General features: G+C 41.2%; 1 protein-coding gene across 1 annotated transcript in view; it reads left to right on the top strand.

Annotated features, from left to right (window-relative positions):
• The first annotated feature begins 3,943 nt into the window (after window positions 1–3,943).
• LOC126174759 (uncharacterized) overlaps window positions 3,944–14,896 on the top strand; it is a 174,496-nt gene continuing 163,543 nt past the window's right edge. The window contains exon 1 of the mRNA XM_049921089.1: window positions 3,944–4,141. The gene's annotated coding sequence lies outside the window, so the exon portion shown is untranslated. The remainder of the gene's footprint in view (window positions 4,142–14,896) is intronic.

The following is a 14,896-nucleotide window of genomic DNA, read 5'->3' on the forward strand; positions in this document are numbered from 1 at the left end:
GAGCACTATGGGACTCAAGATCTTAGGTCATAAGTCCCCGAGAACTTAGAACTACTTAAACCTAACTAACCTAAGGACATCACACACACCCATGCCCGAGGCAGGATTCGAACCTGCGACCGTAGCAGTCCCGCGGTTCCGGACTGCAGCGCCAGAACCGCTAGACCACCGAATTCAATGCACATACATTGTTGCTCGCGGGAATCTCCCAGAAAGCGACGACCATGATCAAACGAAGAGATGCGATAGCAGTTGAGGCTTCATAGTAGGTTAAGTGAGCACTCAGCTGTAGTGTCCAGGACTGGTGGGCGACGAACTTCGTAACCCTAGCAAGAAGCGCCTCACAACTCCAACCGCGCGTTACGCCGCCAGTGGCTCCGGCCTGACAACACGCCACGGAGACTTCCTCGCTGCTCTGCCCAAATCGACCAACTGCCCAACACCCGGAAATGGTCAAAAGATCAAATACACGTCAGCCGATGAGATGACCGGCCGAACGACCAACAAACGGTCGTTGCCGCTCCAGTATTCTTCAGTCGGACTCGTGGCCGGCCGGAGTCGCCGAGAGGTTCTAGGCGCTACAGTCTGGAACCGCGCGACCGGTACGGTCGCAGGTTCGAATCCTGCCTGTTCTAGGGGACTGATGACCTCAGAAGTTAAGTCCCATAGTGCTCAGAGCCATTTGAACCATTTTTTTTTCAGTCGCACAGTACATGTGTGTCGTCCCTGGTCGGCAACTACTGGCTCTCCGCACCTCACTGGCGCTCGGTGCCCAACACTGCTCCCTCCCCGACTGTATTGCTGGTCACTCTGCAATTGACTTCCAGACACACGACGATGCTGAAATACTATCGGTCGTTCCAGAGATGGTACGACAGTGCACTTATCGATAAGCGCTACTGCTGCCACTCACGGACAAGTAAGGCAGAATGTTTGTGACGCCAGTAAATGGAATAAGAAAACGAGGAGGCAGTACCGTAATAGGAGCTGACAAACAATAAATGGTATGAACACTATCCGTGCACGGCTCAGTATCCTGAACAAAAAAAGACCTCTAAGACTGTGCATTTAGTGAATCCAAAGATATTTTTTACAAGAAGCTTCTGTCTCCCAGGAATATCAAAATTTAGACTATGCCCCAGAGTCTTCCAACAGGTGCTCTTTACAGATATTAGTTCGGTAAAAAATGGTTCAAATGGCTCTTAGCACAATGGGACTTAAATTCTGAGGTCATCAGTCCCCTAGAACTTAGAACTACTTAAAACTAACTAACCTAAGTACATCACACACATCAATGCCCGAGACAGGATCCGAACCTGCGACCGTAGAGGTCGCGCTTTTCCAGACTGTAGCGCCTAGAACCGCTCGTCCACTCCGGTCGGCTCAGTTGGGTAATCCTGCTTGTTATTTCCTGTACCGTTTTCATAAAGGGGAATGTCAGTAGACAGTGTCCAAGTCTCTCTGGACTGAAAATTACTAAGTCGTAAATATAAAATAAAGAAAGTATGGATTAGTCAAAGAGAAGTTCAACAAACATAGAGAAATCTGATGGTTTAACAGCAACTAAGACACCTGTACTAACACGAGTGAAGGAACACAACCGTGGACATTTGAGAAGAGATCGTAACATGATAATATATTTGAAAAAAAAAAACATTTCTACAAATGAATGTAAGTGACATTAGTTTAGTTTGCTGTTTTCTTCCTCACCAATCTTCCATATTTGAAGAAAAAAAGAACTTAACCTAATTACAGTATCTGACTTTTCGAAAGAAAACTGGAGAAAGAAAATCAGTTGCCATTCATCCTGATTAAATAAACAGCTGATGTGCTTTGTTGTCTTCAAGAATTCTCTGATGATTTACGATTGCATTTAGCGATTTTGCAAGGCATCTGAGAAATTATATACAGCTGACTTGGAAGTGTATTCGTTTCTTTCACTAATGTGTACTACATCATGTACAACAGTCCCTAGTCTGTTAGTGCTTTGGTACATAACCATTTGAGGATATTAATTGGAGGAAATAATGTGTTTCACACTTGTAAACTCCATTGAAGGAAGTCTGCTCTCTCAGGGTTAAATGAAGTCCTCGGCATTGTGTTGTGGTCAGATTCGTAATTTCATTCATTCAGAAGCCAAAATGAATTGGATTCATCTCTCAAACAAGTATAATGAAAGAAAATCCTATCAGATTAAAACCGTGTACCGTACTTGGAGTCGAACCTAAGAGCTTTCAAGCTGTGGCGGTGGGTTCTGGTTTGTGCTTGGGTAGCTCAATCGGTAGAGCTGCTGTTCGTGAAAGGCAATGGTCCGAAGTTCGAGTCCCGTTGGGCACACACGGTTTTAACCTGCCAGAAAGTTTTAAATCGGCCCACACTCCCATGCAGGGGGTAAATTGATTCTCAAAATAAAAGGTATAATACCAGGGGGAGCTACAGACTGTGAAGTTCGGTTTTGTACGTTTTCATGTGAGTTTATGTCTTTCAAATTCTAAAGGTGGCAGGGGTAAAATACAGGGAGCGAAAGGCTATTTACAATTTGTACCGAAAGCAGATGGCAGTTATAAGTCGAAGGGCATGAAAGGGAAGCAGCGGTTGGGAAGGAAGTGAGACAGGGTTGCAGCCTGTCCCCGATGTTATTCAATCTGTATATTGAGCAAGCAGTAAAGGAAACAAAAGAAAAATTCGGAGTAGGTATTAAAGTCCATGGAGAAAAAATAAAAATGTTGAGGTTCGCCAATGACATTGTAATTCTGTCAGAGACAGCAAAGGACTTGGAAGAGCAGTTGAACGGAATGGATAGTGTCTTGAAAGGAGGATATAAGATGAACATCAACAAAAGCTAAACAACGATAATGGAATGTAGTCGAATTAAGTCGGGTGATGCTGAGGGAATTAGATTAGGAAATGAGACACTTAAAGTAATAAAGGAGTTTTGCTATTTGGGGAGCAAAATAACTGATGATGGTCGAAGTAGAGTGGATATAAAATGTAGACTGGCAATGGCAAGCAAAGCGTTTCTGATGAAGAGAAATTTGTTAACATCGAGTATAGATTTAAGTGTGAGGAAGTCGTTTCTGAAAGTATTTGTATGGAGTGTAGCCATGTATGAAAGTGAAACATGGACAATAAATAGTTTGGACAAGAAGAGAATAGAAGCTTTCGAAATGTGGTGCTACAGAAGAATGCTGAAGATTAGATGGGTAGATCAAATAACTAATGAAGAGGTATTGAATAGAATTGGGGAGAAGAGGAGTTTGTGGCACAACTTGACAAGAAGAAGGGACCGGTTGTTAGGACATGTTGTGAGGCATCAAGGGATCACAAATTTAGCATTGGAGGGCAGCGTGGAGTGTAAAAATCCACAATATGCCTCATGGTGAAGCAGATTCAAAAGGATGTAGGTTGCAGTAAGTATATGGGAGACGAAGAAGCTTGCACAGGATAGAGTAGCATGGAGAGCTACATCAAACCAGTCTCAGAACGGAAGACGACAACAGACTGATTTCCGTGTGATTCGCATGTCAATTTATAAAGAAAATATGGGTAAAACTCTACTACCTCCCGGTTTTCTTTTTTTTTTTTTTTTTTTTTTGCGATTAACGTCATTCTCAGCGTCGTACTCTGAAGTGTTAAGCATCAAGTGGTTGTACGTCATACCGGACACGAGATCCAGTTATACGTCTCGACGCATTCACAAAAGTTTAAAAAATGTTGCGTTTTGTTACGTGGGATAGTACTAACTGCGTGCGAGGTTCATCGCTGCGTGAGCTGTCCAGTGACGTGCAGACAGGGACGTGGACAGAAGAACGCACGAGCGGGGCGCATGCGCGACCTCTTCCCCTCCCCCGGCCCCGCCCCGCCGTGACGGCGTCGTCACATTTGAGCCGGCAGCGGCGAGCGTCCGACGCCGCGGACCAGAGAGCGCCAGTGTTCCAGGCGCTGCCGCCTTCTGCACGCGCCGCTGCCTCGCCGGCGCCGCCTCATCGCCGCAGCCGTCAGCGCTCCTCCGCAGCTGCGCTCCCTTGGGTTCTCTTCCGCCGGAGAGCTAAGTCTCCAACTCTTCCAAGCTGCTGTCGTGTTGAAACTCGCTCCTGGTTTTACCTCTGAGACTGACATCAAATGTGCTGACTAGCAACAGGTAGGTGCATTGTGTCACAATTTCAGTGATACAACCAATGTCACTCGAGAGGAAATCGTTTCAAAGATCTGTTTAACAGCATTCTCTGTTTCTAGCTTCTTATTCATAGGATGTTATGCTGCGATTCTGGACTGCAGCATAATGCTTAAAGTTATGCCGTTTTTGTGTCGGGTTTGCAAGGTATTTTGCGCAATAGATCCATTTTCATTTATCTTCTTGACTGCTACGCTATTACCGACAGGTTAGTGTACTATTGGACAAGTATTTCCATATAAATTTAAGTACTAGCCGTATTTCTGTCCTAAATACATGTCTTGTTTTCTGATCAGAGACCGTAACCCACAATATGCCTCGTGGTGAAGGTTAGGAGGTTTTATAGGTTGTGAGCAATAATTTATTGGCACGAAGTAGATTTTTGTATCCGGAACTAGTCTTTTAAGAATGCATTCTTTCAGAATAATCATCTCAATAGGTATATACTAAGCTTCTTAGCATAAATCTTATTGTAGTGAATGCGTATGTCAAATACTGGTAAGTCAAAATAGCTCTTCTTAATTTATAATGGCTGACAACTTACAATAGCATTATACCAACAGCGGTGTTGTATTTGAACAATGAACATGATCAGTATGTGTAGGGTCATCTTCACTATTATTTTATGCTCCTTCACGCTTTTCGTCAATTTCGAGCGATTTTCAGTTAGCTGTTTTCAAACAAAGAACTGCTGTTTTCTACAGGTATTTCTCTTTCTGGGAGAAAATAACAGGTTTTCTTCACAATAATAGGGGATGTGAATTAATGGATGGCAATATGTCAATTGCTCAAATTAATTTTTTACAAGTGGGAAGGCGCTTTTATGGGAACGCGTATTCTTCCAGAACATGTAGCGTCTTTGAAATTCACCTAGCGAAAAATATTCAAGAACTGTCATCAAAAGCATGCAAAAATGAAACACGCGACACTTGGTTGACTACTTTCGTTAATTGTTTTAATCTATGCCGACGATTACTTTTCGCATTTGTATTAGATTTAACGAATCCTACGTAATGGCTCAGCAGAAATCTGTGGAATATAATAGTTAAGATACCTTAAGACTGCAACTTTTTCTTCATAATACATTATGTAAATTCTATTTTATAAGGCACCACTCACATCCATATCATGTTTTTACATCACAAACACAAATACAAACAACTCGCTTTCCGAATTTGTGACTACAAATGGGCTAACACAGGCACTTCCCGAGAGAATTACTGTCAACAACTGCCTACAGTACAAGAAATTTCTACTCGGCGTATATCTTGACTTAATACTGTACACTTTCACCACAGCCACACAACAAATTTTAAAATATGAAATCACGTTAGCTTTTTTATTAATTTGTATTACACAGCTGGTATTACTGTGCTGAATACGTACTTTTTGAAGCTGTGTGTAAAGTAAGGGAACTTTTAGGTACACTCTTCAAGATATATGGTAGAACGACAGAATCCAGCTCTAGATCGCTATAATTTAATTCATCTTTCAGTGTTGGCAAGTGAAATTCGCTTGGAACATGATGCGCGCAAAGTAAGCCGTAATCACCCGTTACTGATGACATCACCTACTACCACCAACATAAATGGAAAGACATGGTCTTACAAGGAAAATAAATAAATAAAAATAAAAAAGAAGCTACATGTGTACTTCGCACAAATATAACTCGCAGTTTTAAAATAAAATCTCCTCGACAGGTTCAGTATTGCCTGTACTTTTAGGATATTAGAAGACTTATAGAAATACACTTTCCTTTACGAGTAAACAAAGACTTTAATCATGAACTCATGGATGGAAATATTTGTCGGAATATTCGTAGCGGTTCTGCAAGAGACCAATGCGTAATCCAAGTCATGAAAATGAAATTCTATCACACTATCGCGTCTGAGTTACTCATAGCTCAAAAATAGATCAATTACTCTACTTGCTGTGTCAACAGTTATTTTTACATTATGATTACTAATACGTGTATGACAAAGCGATCTTCCGAAACAAAGGTGGTTGTCCGACACTAACACTACACACACTTGTGGCATTTGGCTTCACAGTCTGGGAAAGTATGAAAATTTAGACAACGAACATTCCACGGGGAGTCAGGTACAATATAATTGTCTCCTCATATGTGGTATTAAAAGAACGTAGTTGGAAACTGAGAGAAACTAGAATTCTTAGGGGATCTTTCTAACAGTCTCTTCTCCTACGCACTGTTTGGTAACAAAATCAGAATAGGTGGTGGGGGGGGGGGATGATTATTGCGTACGACAGGGGTAGCCTCCCGTAGACAGCGTAAGACGAGTTGCACTTTGAAGATGAAGATGTAGATCATCTAACAGAATTTTCGGTGACATGTACCCACAGCCGTTGTTGTACGACTGTATATATTGATTTAGAAGCTGACATTAACCACATTTAATTCAAGTGGTAAAAAAGAATTCAGGATCGTTACTTGACTAATGGGATGGCTTGAACGACAATGTTTCTTGACCACCGTTCGGTACTAGCAGTGAGATGCGGACCCTATTGCTGTTTAGTTAACAGGAATATGTCAGTCCCTACTGCGAGTGTCATTCCTTATTCCAGATTAAAAAGGAAACGTCCGATTTGTCTACCGCCTATACATTAACGCAATGTGCAGCTTTGGTCGGCGAAGAAACTCAGCGTATCATCGCCTCATCGCCACAGAATTCACCTCGTTCATTTACGCAGGTACAGATTAATCAGAGGTGTTGCAATTCCCATCGTTTCACTTGCTCTTCAGCATCAGCTAATTTTGTGTTTGACTACTCATTGAAACTAAGCAAGTGAGACTGTAAACGTAAACGGTTTCTAGAGCAGTGAAACCCAAAACGAAAGTAGCGTCCAGATATATTGTTTCGAAATTGACTATTACATGTGTCAAATATTAAAATGCTATCTAGTCGAGGTAGATATCCAACAAGTCTTTAAGCCTCTCTCTCTCTCTCTCTCTCTCTCTCTCTCTCATTTCTTCCTCTCTCTCTCCCTCTCTCTCTCATTTCTTCTTATCGCGGTGTTAAGTGATGGGCTACTCAAAACTAAATTCTGAAATACAGTTTCACTGAACGACAGTAATTTCAGTTTTTTATTTACATTTACAAAACTCACTTTGACAATGGCACGCAATCATGAAACATGCCACTACATTCAAAGGAAAAATACTGACTACGTCTAGTGTGCTAGTGCAAGACGCGAATTTCGAATTATTAATAACGGTTAGGTAGTGTGGAGAGCACTACTCAAAATGTCTGCACGGCGTTACAGCTCAAGTCATTGCAGCTGTTTTAATATCATAAATAGTTCCGTTATAATAAATCACAAATCACTACTGTAAATTGATCTTAGATATTCTTACATCGAACATGAGTTTTCAAAACGAAGCGCTATTAGTCTTTGTTTTAAGATGTGCTTCACTACCAGTCTCCAGTTGTTTAGAGGTCTTTAGAAATGTGCCGTGTAAGGCGCACGATTTCTCGCCTACAGAAATGACATCCAATGCCTTTTGAGCTATTTACATTATTTATGTAATTAATATTGGAGTGCGTTTCTCGGTAAAAATCAATAACTATTGTGGACGATTGGGTAACTCTTCCTGTTTTTACATGTCGGAAAGAAAGGCTGTGAGTTTTCTATATGAGAGCAGATAAGCCACATCCTACTCACTGTTCGACGTATAGAAAATAGTCAGTGAGAATTAACTGCACCTCGCAACAGACGTCTCTTTCTTCTTGCTTTTGTTTATATAAATGTAGCCGCGAAGTGCGCGGGAGTGTGAAATCGTACACTTGGGTGTACAAAACGTTACCGTGCATACAGATACGTAGATAATCACAACCTCTGTCAACAGTGCTTTTGATTCGTGAGAAATGTCTTTTCAGCCCATTACAGAGGTGGACGAGATGGTGTTAGGGCTTACAAATTGTAGAAAAAATATATAAAAAGTTATGCCCTGTTCACTTGAAAAAGGAAAGTTGAACGAACATATTTCTCATTATTGATTACAGCGATGTTATCCTGCAAGGCCTTTCTCAGGAAAGCTCAAAGCGTCTGGAACTGGTTATAACTGCCTCTATACGTTATATACGTGATGATCTACTCTTTGATAATATTTCACCATCATATACATAGACATTCTGGCTGCGTGCAGACAAGCGCCGAGATTTCCATACCCACTGTCTTCTCTATTGTATCTCATACACCTCTTAGATCTTAACGTTCTTGTCAGAATAACACAGCAGAAACAACCTTTCCCATGAGAACAATCTCTTTACGGTCCTACTCCTCTGTTCAACCACTTTCTTGAGGTCCTCAGTAACAGGAACCTTATTCTGGAGTGAACTTTCTCATTACATTAGAGAACTGAATACCGTCTCCAGGCCGACCAGAGTGGCCGAGCGGTTCTAGGCGCTACTGTCTGGAGCCGCCTGACCGCTGCGGTCGCAGGTTCGAATCCTGCCTTGGGCATGTATGTGTGTGACGTCCTTAGTTAGGGCTAAGCAGTTCAAACTTCTAGGGGACTGATGACCTCAGAAGTTAAGTCCCTTAGTGCTCAGAGCCATTTCAACCATTTGAACCATCTCCAGCCTTAAAAGAGAGTAATTAATTTAATATCTGCTAAAGCAACAGTAAGGTTTACTATTGTCCCTGAGTGCACTCGTTACACTTGGGCGGCCTTCTTTCCCACCACATCTCCCTCTTTTCCTAGCATTCTTAGTTGCTACAGTCTCCTTAAACTTTCTTTCCCCAGAACTCGCTATGTCAGATAACGTTGATCTTTAAAAGAACTGGTTAGGTTGCACCGTCCAAGATTCTCCTTTTTGAAAACAAAATCCGTATGGCTTCATGCATCCTTTTTCTTACGATGTACTGCAAGGAATTTAGCCATTGACTTAAGGTTTCCATTTATCCATTGACTAATGCTGTTGTTGAAAACATCTTAATATTTACTCTAGTTTGAATTTTCTTTTGGACTTCGCATCACCACTTGTGCTTATGAGTCCAAAAATTCTGACACATTTTCTGTCAATGATTTATTCTTCGTAATTTAAATGATTCATGCAACTTGCAGTAGATTTTGGATTCACATAATCGAATAATGGAAAGTGTGGTTCATTTTATACAAAGAAATAATCCATCATTTCCTTGAAAAGTCATATCATTTATCTATACTCATAAAATTTTTATCCTAAATACATATATATCTCTGCTTAATTGCTGTAATGTAAAAATTATTAGTATTGAGGAATGTGGATTCACTTCTTTCATTTATTCTCTGATTCATCCGGCATCCATACATGCACATATATGGAATGGATTTTCAAACAAAATTCCAAAGTGAACAAGACCACGCCGGCCGAAGTGGCCGTGCGGTTCTAGGCGCTGCAGTCTGGAACCGCGAGGCTGCTACGGTCGCAGGTTCGAATCCTGCCTCGGGCATGGATGTGTGTGATGTCCTTAGGTTAGTTAGGTTTAACTAGTTCTAAGTTCTAGGGGACTAATGACATCAGAAGTTGAGTCCCATAGTGCTCAGAGCCATTTGAACCATTTTTTGAACAAGACCCATTAAATAACTACTAATTCTATGAATATTAACTTCTTTTGACATTCAACAATAAATCAAGAACTCTTAACGTCTAATTATGACACTTTTTTGAAGTTCAACATCAATCAGTTTCCCCTCGCGTTTGATGCGAGTCTCTTACAAAGCATATCTGTGTCGTCTATATCGATTCTAACTCTCGCGCCGACGTCAATTGTTTTGCGCGGGAAATTATCTTTGCGACGTTAACCGTCACTCATGATTCACTGCCTAAACGCATCACTTCACACGTTTACACATCTAAGCGTGCACTTGAAATTATATATCAACATTCACTGGGAACCTCTTTTGATTATGTAGCGTCATTTTCGGGAAACATTTCTTTCTTCTTGAAGGTCATTCAGATCCTTTATAAATCTTGATGACATTAGCAATGCTAAAGTTCCATGTTTACTCAAACACAGGTGAAGCCTATCTCCACTATCTTCTTTGCATCACTCGATAGTAATAGTTAGCCACTATTTCTACAATCTGTGTCACTGATTAATTATTTCAGTTTAAAGTTTTCTAACACTAAACACACACAGTTTATTGTAATGTTTTTACGAGCGTTCATCTCTGTCACTCGCAACACCATTCCTCCCTATCTTCTAATCTTCATTAAATTTTTTCAAGTCGTTATGGGAAAATAACCCTTTAATTTTGTTAGATCCCGGGTATGCTAACAGATAAGCCCCAGGGTTCGGAATTTGTAGAATGATGTATGGGCCAGTATATAATAACTCCCATTTCTTTATACTCTTCTTTATTAAGGATGATTTGGTATGTCTTTTGACTAGTACCTTCTCTCCGACGTGGTACGCCTGTACCCTCTTGATTAATTTGTCATATTGTTGTTTTCTCTGATCAGCCTTTTGCGTCATATTTATGATGGCTTGTCTTACTTTTTCTTCCCAAGGCATCTCAGGTTCCTGAGTTTTGGGCATATGTTCAGTCCAGAAGTTTTCTTCTTTTGCCTCGAACATCAGTTCATGAGGTGTATATCCAGTGGAGGAGTGGGGCATGTTGTTGTATATCTGCTCAAATTCTTCCACGTAATTTGCCCACGCAGTCTGTTTATTATGGCAATAGGTCCTCATAAATCGATTGAACTCTCTAAAAATTCTCTCAACCAATTTGCATTGTGGGTGGTAAAATTATGTTAGTATGTGTTTCACACCGACTTGAGACAAAGCCTTTTTCCATCAGAGTCCCGTGAATATCTTAGCATTGTCTATTATGATCACCTTAGGTATACCAACATGTGGAAGATAATCCCCTGTCAATCTTAATAAAACTACTTTGGCTGTAGCCGCCTTTATCGGATATAGCCTTACGTATTTCGTACACACATCGAGAAATGCCAACACATATCTAACACCACCTCTTGAAGTAGGTAACGGTCCACACAGATCGCACGAAATTAATTCTTTTGGTTCTTGGACTAATATAGAGCATAATGGGTGCTTACTCCCTTTTGAATCCGGCTTTGTTTTTTGACAGATTATGCATTTCTTCAAGACCTCATGCACTCTGCGCTTTATGTTGGGAAAATAACAGTACACACTTATCTTGTCTGCACATTATGTCGCACCGAAATGTCCCCAGGTTAAATGGGTGAACCATACGAGTTTCACTATTTGCGCCTCAGGTATACAAACACACCAACGGACTTTGTTTGGCCTTCCACAGCGGAAAAATAATACGCCATTTACCAGCTTGTAATAATTTGCCATCTGATCCGAAGGATGCTGTTGTAACCTTTGAATGACACTTCCCCAATGAGAATCTCTTTTCTGTAACTGTGCCATATGCGCACACAAATTGACGTAGTACGTCTTATATGGATTTTCCTGCAGCAGCAATACAGGGAATTCTGAGTTATTATTTACTTCAATCTCTTTGGTCAAACCCTGTGGTGACCTTGATAGAGCGTCAGCAATAATGTTTTACGGTCCTGAGACATGCACGATCTCAAATTGGTATTGTTGCAGAGCGAGAGTCCATCTAGCCAGTCTGGGGTGTAGCAGTTTACACGTTTGTAAAACTGTTAATGATTGATGATCGCAATATATGATAGTCTTTGACCCATACAGATAATAATGAAATTTTTTAAATCCCCAGATGACCGCAAGAGCCTCTAATTCTGTCGTCGTGTAAGTTCGTTCACAGTTGGACAAAACACGACTAGCAAACGCAATAGGACAGAAGGCGAGTTGTCCATTTATCTTGCGTACTTGGAAAAGGCACGCTCCAATATCCACATTCGACGAATCTGTTGATAAGTACAATTCTTCTTGCATGTCCGGATGGTGCAAAAGCGGTGCATTTACTAATTGCTTCTTTATCTCTTCGAATGCTTCTTGACACTCAATGTCCAGAGCCAGGGCACATCCTTCTTCAGCAGACTATTTAGAGCTGCTGCGTTCATCGCCTGATTTGTTATGAATCTTCTAAAAAATGAGGCAAGGTCCATAAACCCTTTTAATAGCCTCCTGTTCCTGGGTGTTGGAAACTTACTAATCGCAATTAGCTTCTCCTTGGTTGGTAAAATTCCCTTTGCGTCAATTATATGCCCCAGGAACTTGATTCTGTTTACTGCAAAATGGGATTTCTGTAGGTTAGCAGTTATTCCCATGGTTTTGAACACGTCCAACTCTCGGTTCAGTAAGGTAATATGCTCCTCCCAAGTTTTCGATGCAATAAGCAAATCATCAACAAACATTGTTATCCTGCTTCTGAGTTCTGGGCCTAGTGCATAATCTAGAGCTGCTATAAAGATTCCAGCACTAATGTTGAGTCCGAAAGGAACTACAGTAAATTGGTAACTTCTTCCGGAATAAATGAAAGCCGTATACTTCCTTGATGACTCATCCAGCTTGGCTTGCCAATAAGAGCTCCGCAAATCAATGCTCGTCAAATATTGGACATCCTGGAACCGTTCTATAAGTTCGTCTATGTTTTCCGGATGTGTTCTTACTGGAATTATGATTTTATTTATTTCTCTGGCGTCGAGTACCAGTCTAACAGTTCCATTTGCTTTTGGCACGACTAACAATGGGGAGCAGTATGGGCTTGCAGAGGGTTCGACCAAACCCCATTTCTACATGCGATCTATTTCCTTTTGAACTTGAGCCTTTAACCTCCAGGGAACAGGATAGAAAGCTCTACAATACGTTTCGTGCGGCTTAATGTAGAGATGGCATATGTATCCCTTAATAACTCCTGGCCTTTTATCAAAAACCTTTTCATACGTTAATAATAATTCATGGAGCTGCTTCTTCTGATCTTCGATAATGCAGTCGGATTCATTTAACTTTTCAAACACTAATTGATTGAAATCTTCTTTGACTTGGAACTCATTAATTACGTGCTCTTTCGAATTTTGGGCCATTCTGACTACTTGCACACAGATCCCACAATTATATTTTCTCGTAAGGCTTTTTTTTCAACAACTCCAACTCAATTTCTTGTTTATTAACATTCAACCAAATTTTTCCTGTTTTAAAATCTATTCTGCATCCGTAGTGACGTAGGCTGTCGACTCCGATAATGCAATCTACCACCAAATTTTTCACAACCAGGAATGTGCTTAATATTGCTACATTTCCGACTTCCACACCAAGTAGTGACTGCACCTTTACATTAGACGATCGAGCCCCAACGGCACCTACTATTCTGCAATTTTGAACTGGAAATCCTGGTACTCGTCTTATATTTCTGATCCTGTTGAATAGTGCCTCCGAAATAACATTTGTGGTTGCAGCTGTGTCTAAAACCGCCACTATAGGTACGGTCTACATAATGACTTGCACTTCGGCTACTGCCACCTGTTCGTTATCCTCATCTTGTGGTTCTAAGTCCTCGGTCAGTTCATCTGCCAGTAATCGTCCATCATTATACGTTAGCATGGGTACACATATCCTGTTGCCCCTCAACCAATTGTTGACCGCTCCTCCGGGGCACGATTGGGTCTTTACAAGTTTGTTGGATTTTGATTTGTCTGCTGGTTGACATCATCCGTCACTTCGGTAATTACCGGTTGATTCGTAGATGTCCGTCCCAACTGATGTTGGCTATTTGCTTCATTCCCCCCAGTTGATTCCACTTTCTATTCTTGTTATTATTCCAGGCTTGGGGTCTGAAATTTCTTTCGTTCCCCCACATGGGATTGCATCTTTTCCCGATCCTGTTGTTCCTTGAATAGCCCCTCGCAAGACCATTGCCGGGATTACTATTGAGATTTTGAGGGTTTTCTCCATTATTTAACGATCTCTGTTCATTCCTTCTAAGTGTCGATTGATCGCCATTGGTATATCCCATACTTCCACCGTTCCTACCGTTTGGCGGAGGTTCTATCTCCCTATATTGGAATCTGTTATTACGGGCTTTCTGGTTGTTCTCTTCGCTAATATCTATATGGTCTAACGTCGTGAGGAACGACTCCTTTCTCGTTGCCGTAAATCAACTGATTCCGGATGCTAGTTGGTAGTCTTGCCTTAAGTATGTTTATTATGTCTGGCAAGGGCATAGGTCTGTCCCAGTATCTCGTTTTATTTATATATTTTTCGAAATACTTTCTAAGGCTTCCTTTCGAAAAGGAGAAAGGCTCTGGGTAGAGCACCTCCTGCCTTAGGCGTTCCTGTACCCCTTCTGACCAGAACTTTGCTAAAAACGCCTTCTCAAAATCGTCATACGTCGAGCAAACAGAAGTCATGACCGAGCCCTTCTCGGCCATCTTCAAGTGCTCCTTTCGAAAAGGAGAAAGGCTCTGGGTAGAGCACCTCCTGCCTTAGGCGTTCCTGTACCCCTTCTGACCAGAACTTTGCTAAAAACGCCTTCTCAAAATCGTCATACGTCGAGCAAACAGAAGTCATGTCCGAGACCCAGATCGCCCCCGAACCTTGTATATATCCTGTAACAAAACTGATCTTCTGCCACTCCGACCAATTTCTGGGTAGCACTTCTCTGAAACTTCGAATAAAAACAATTGGATGGACCACCCTTTTGTCAGGGTTAAAAATCTGGATTTGCCGATGCTTTATCATTTTTTCTTCGGCATGGCAAAGGCTTTCGTAATCTCCGTTAGATAAGAATTCACTCGAATAACCAGCTTGTGGCAATTT

Source organism: Schistocerca cancellata, chromosome 3 (genome assembly GCF_023864275.1).
Source record: "Schistocerca cancellata isolate TAMUIC-IGC-003103 chromosome 3, iqSchCanc2.1, whole genome shotgun sequence".
In the NCBI taxonomy this organism is placed as follows: Eukaryota; Metazoa; Arthropoda; class Insecta; order Orthoptera; family Acrididae; genus Schistocerca; species Schistocerca cancellata.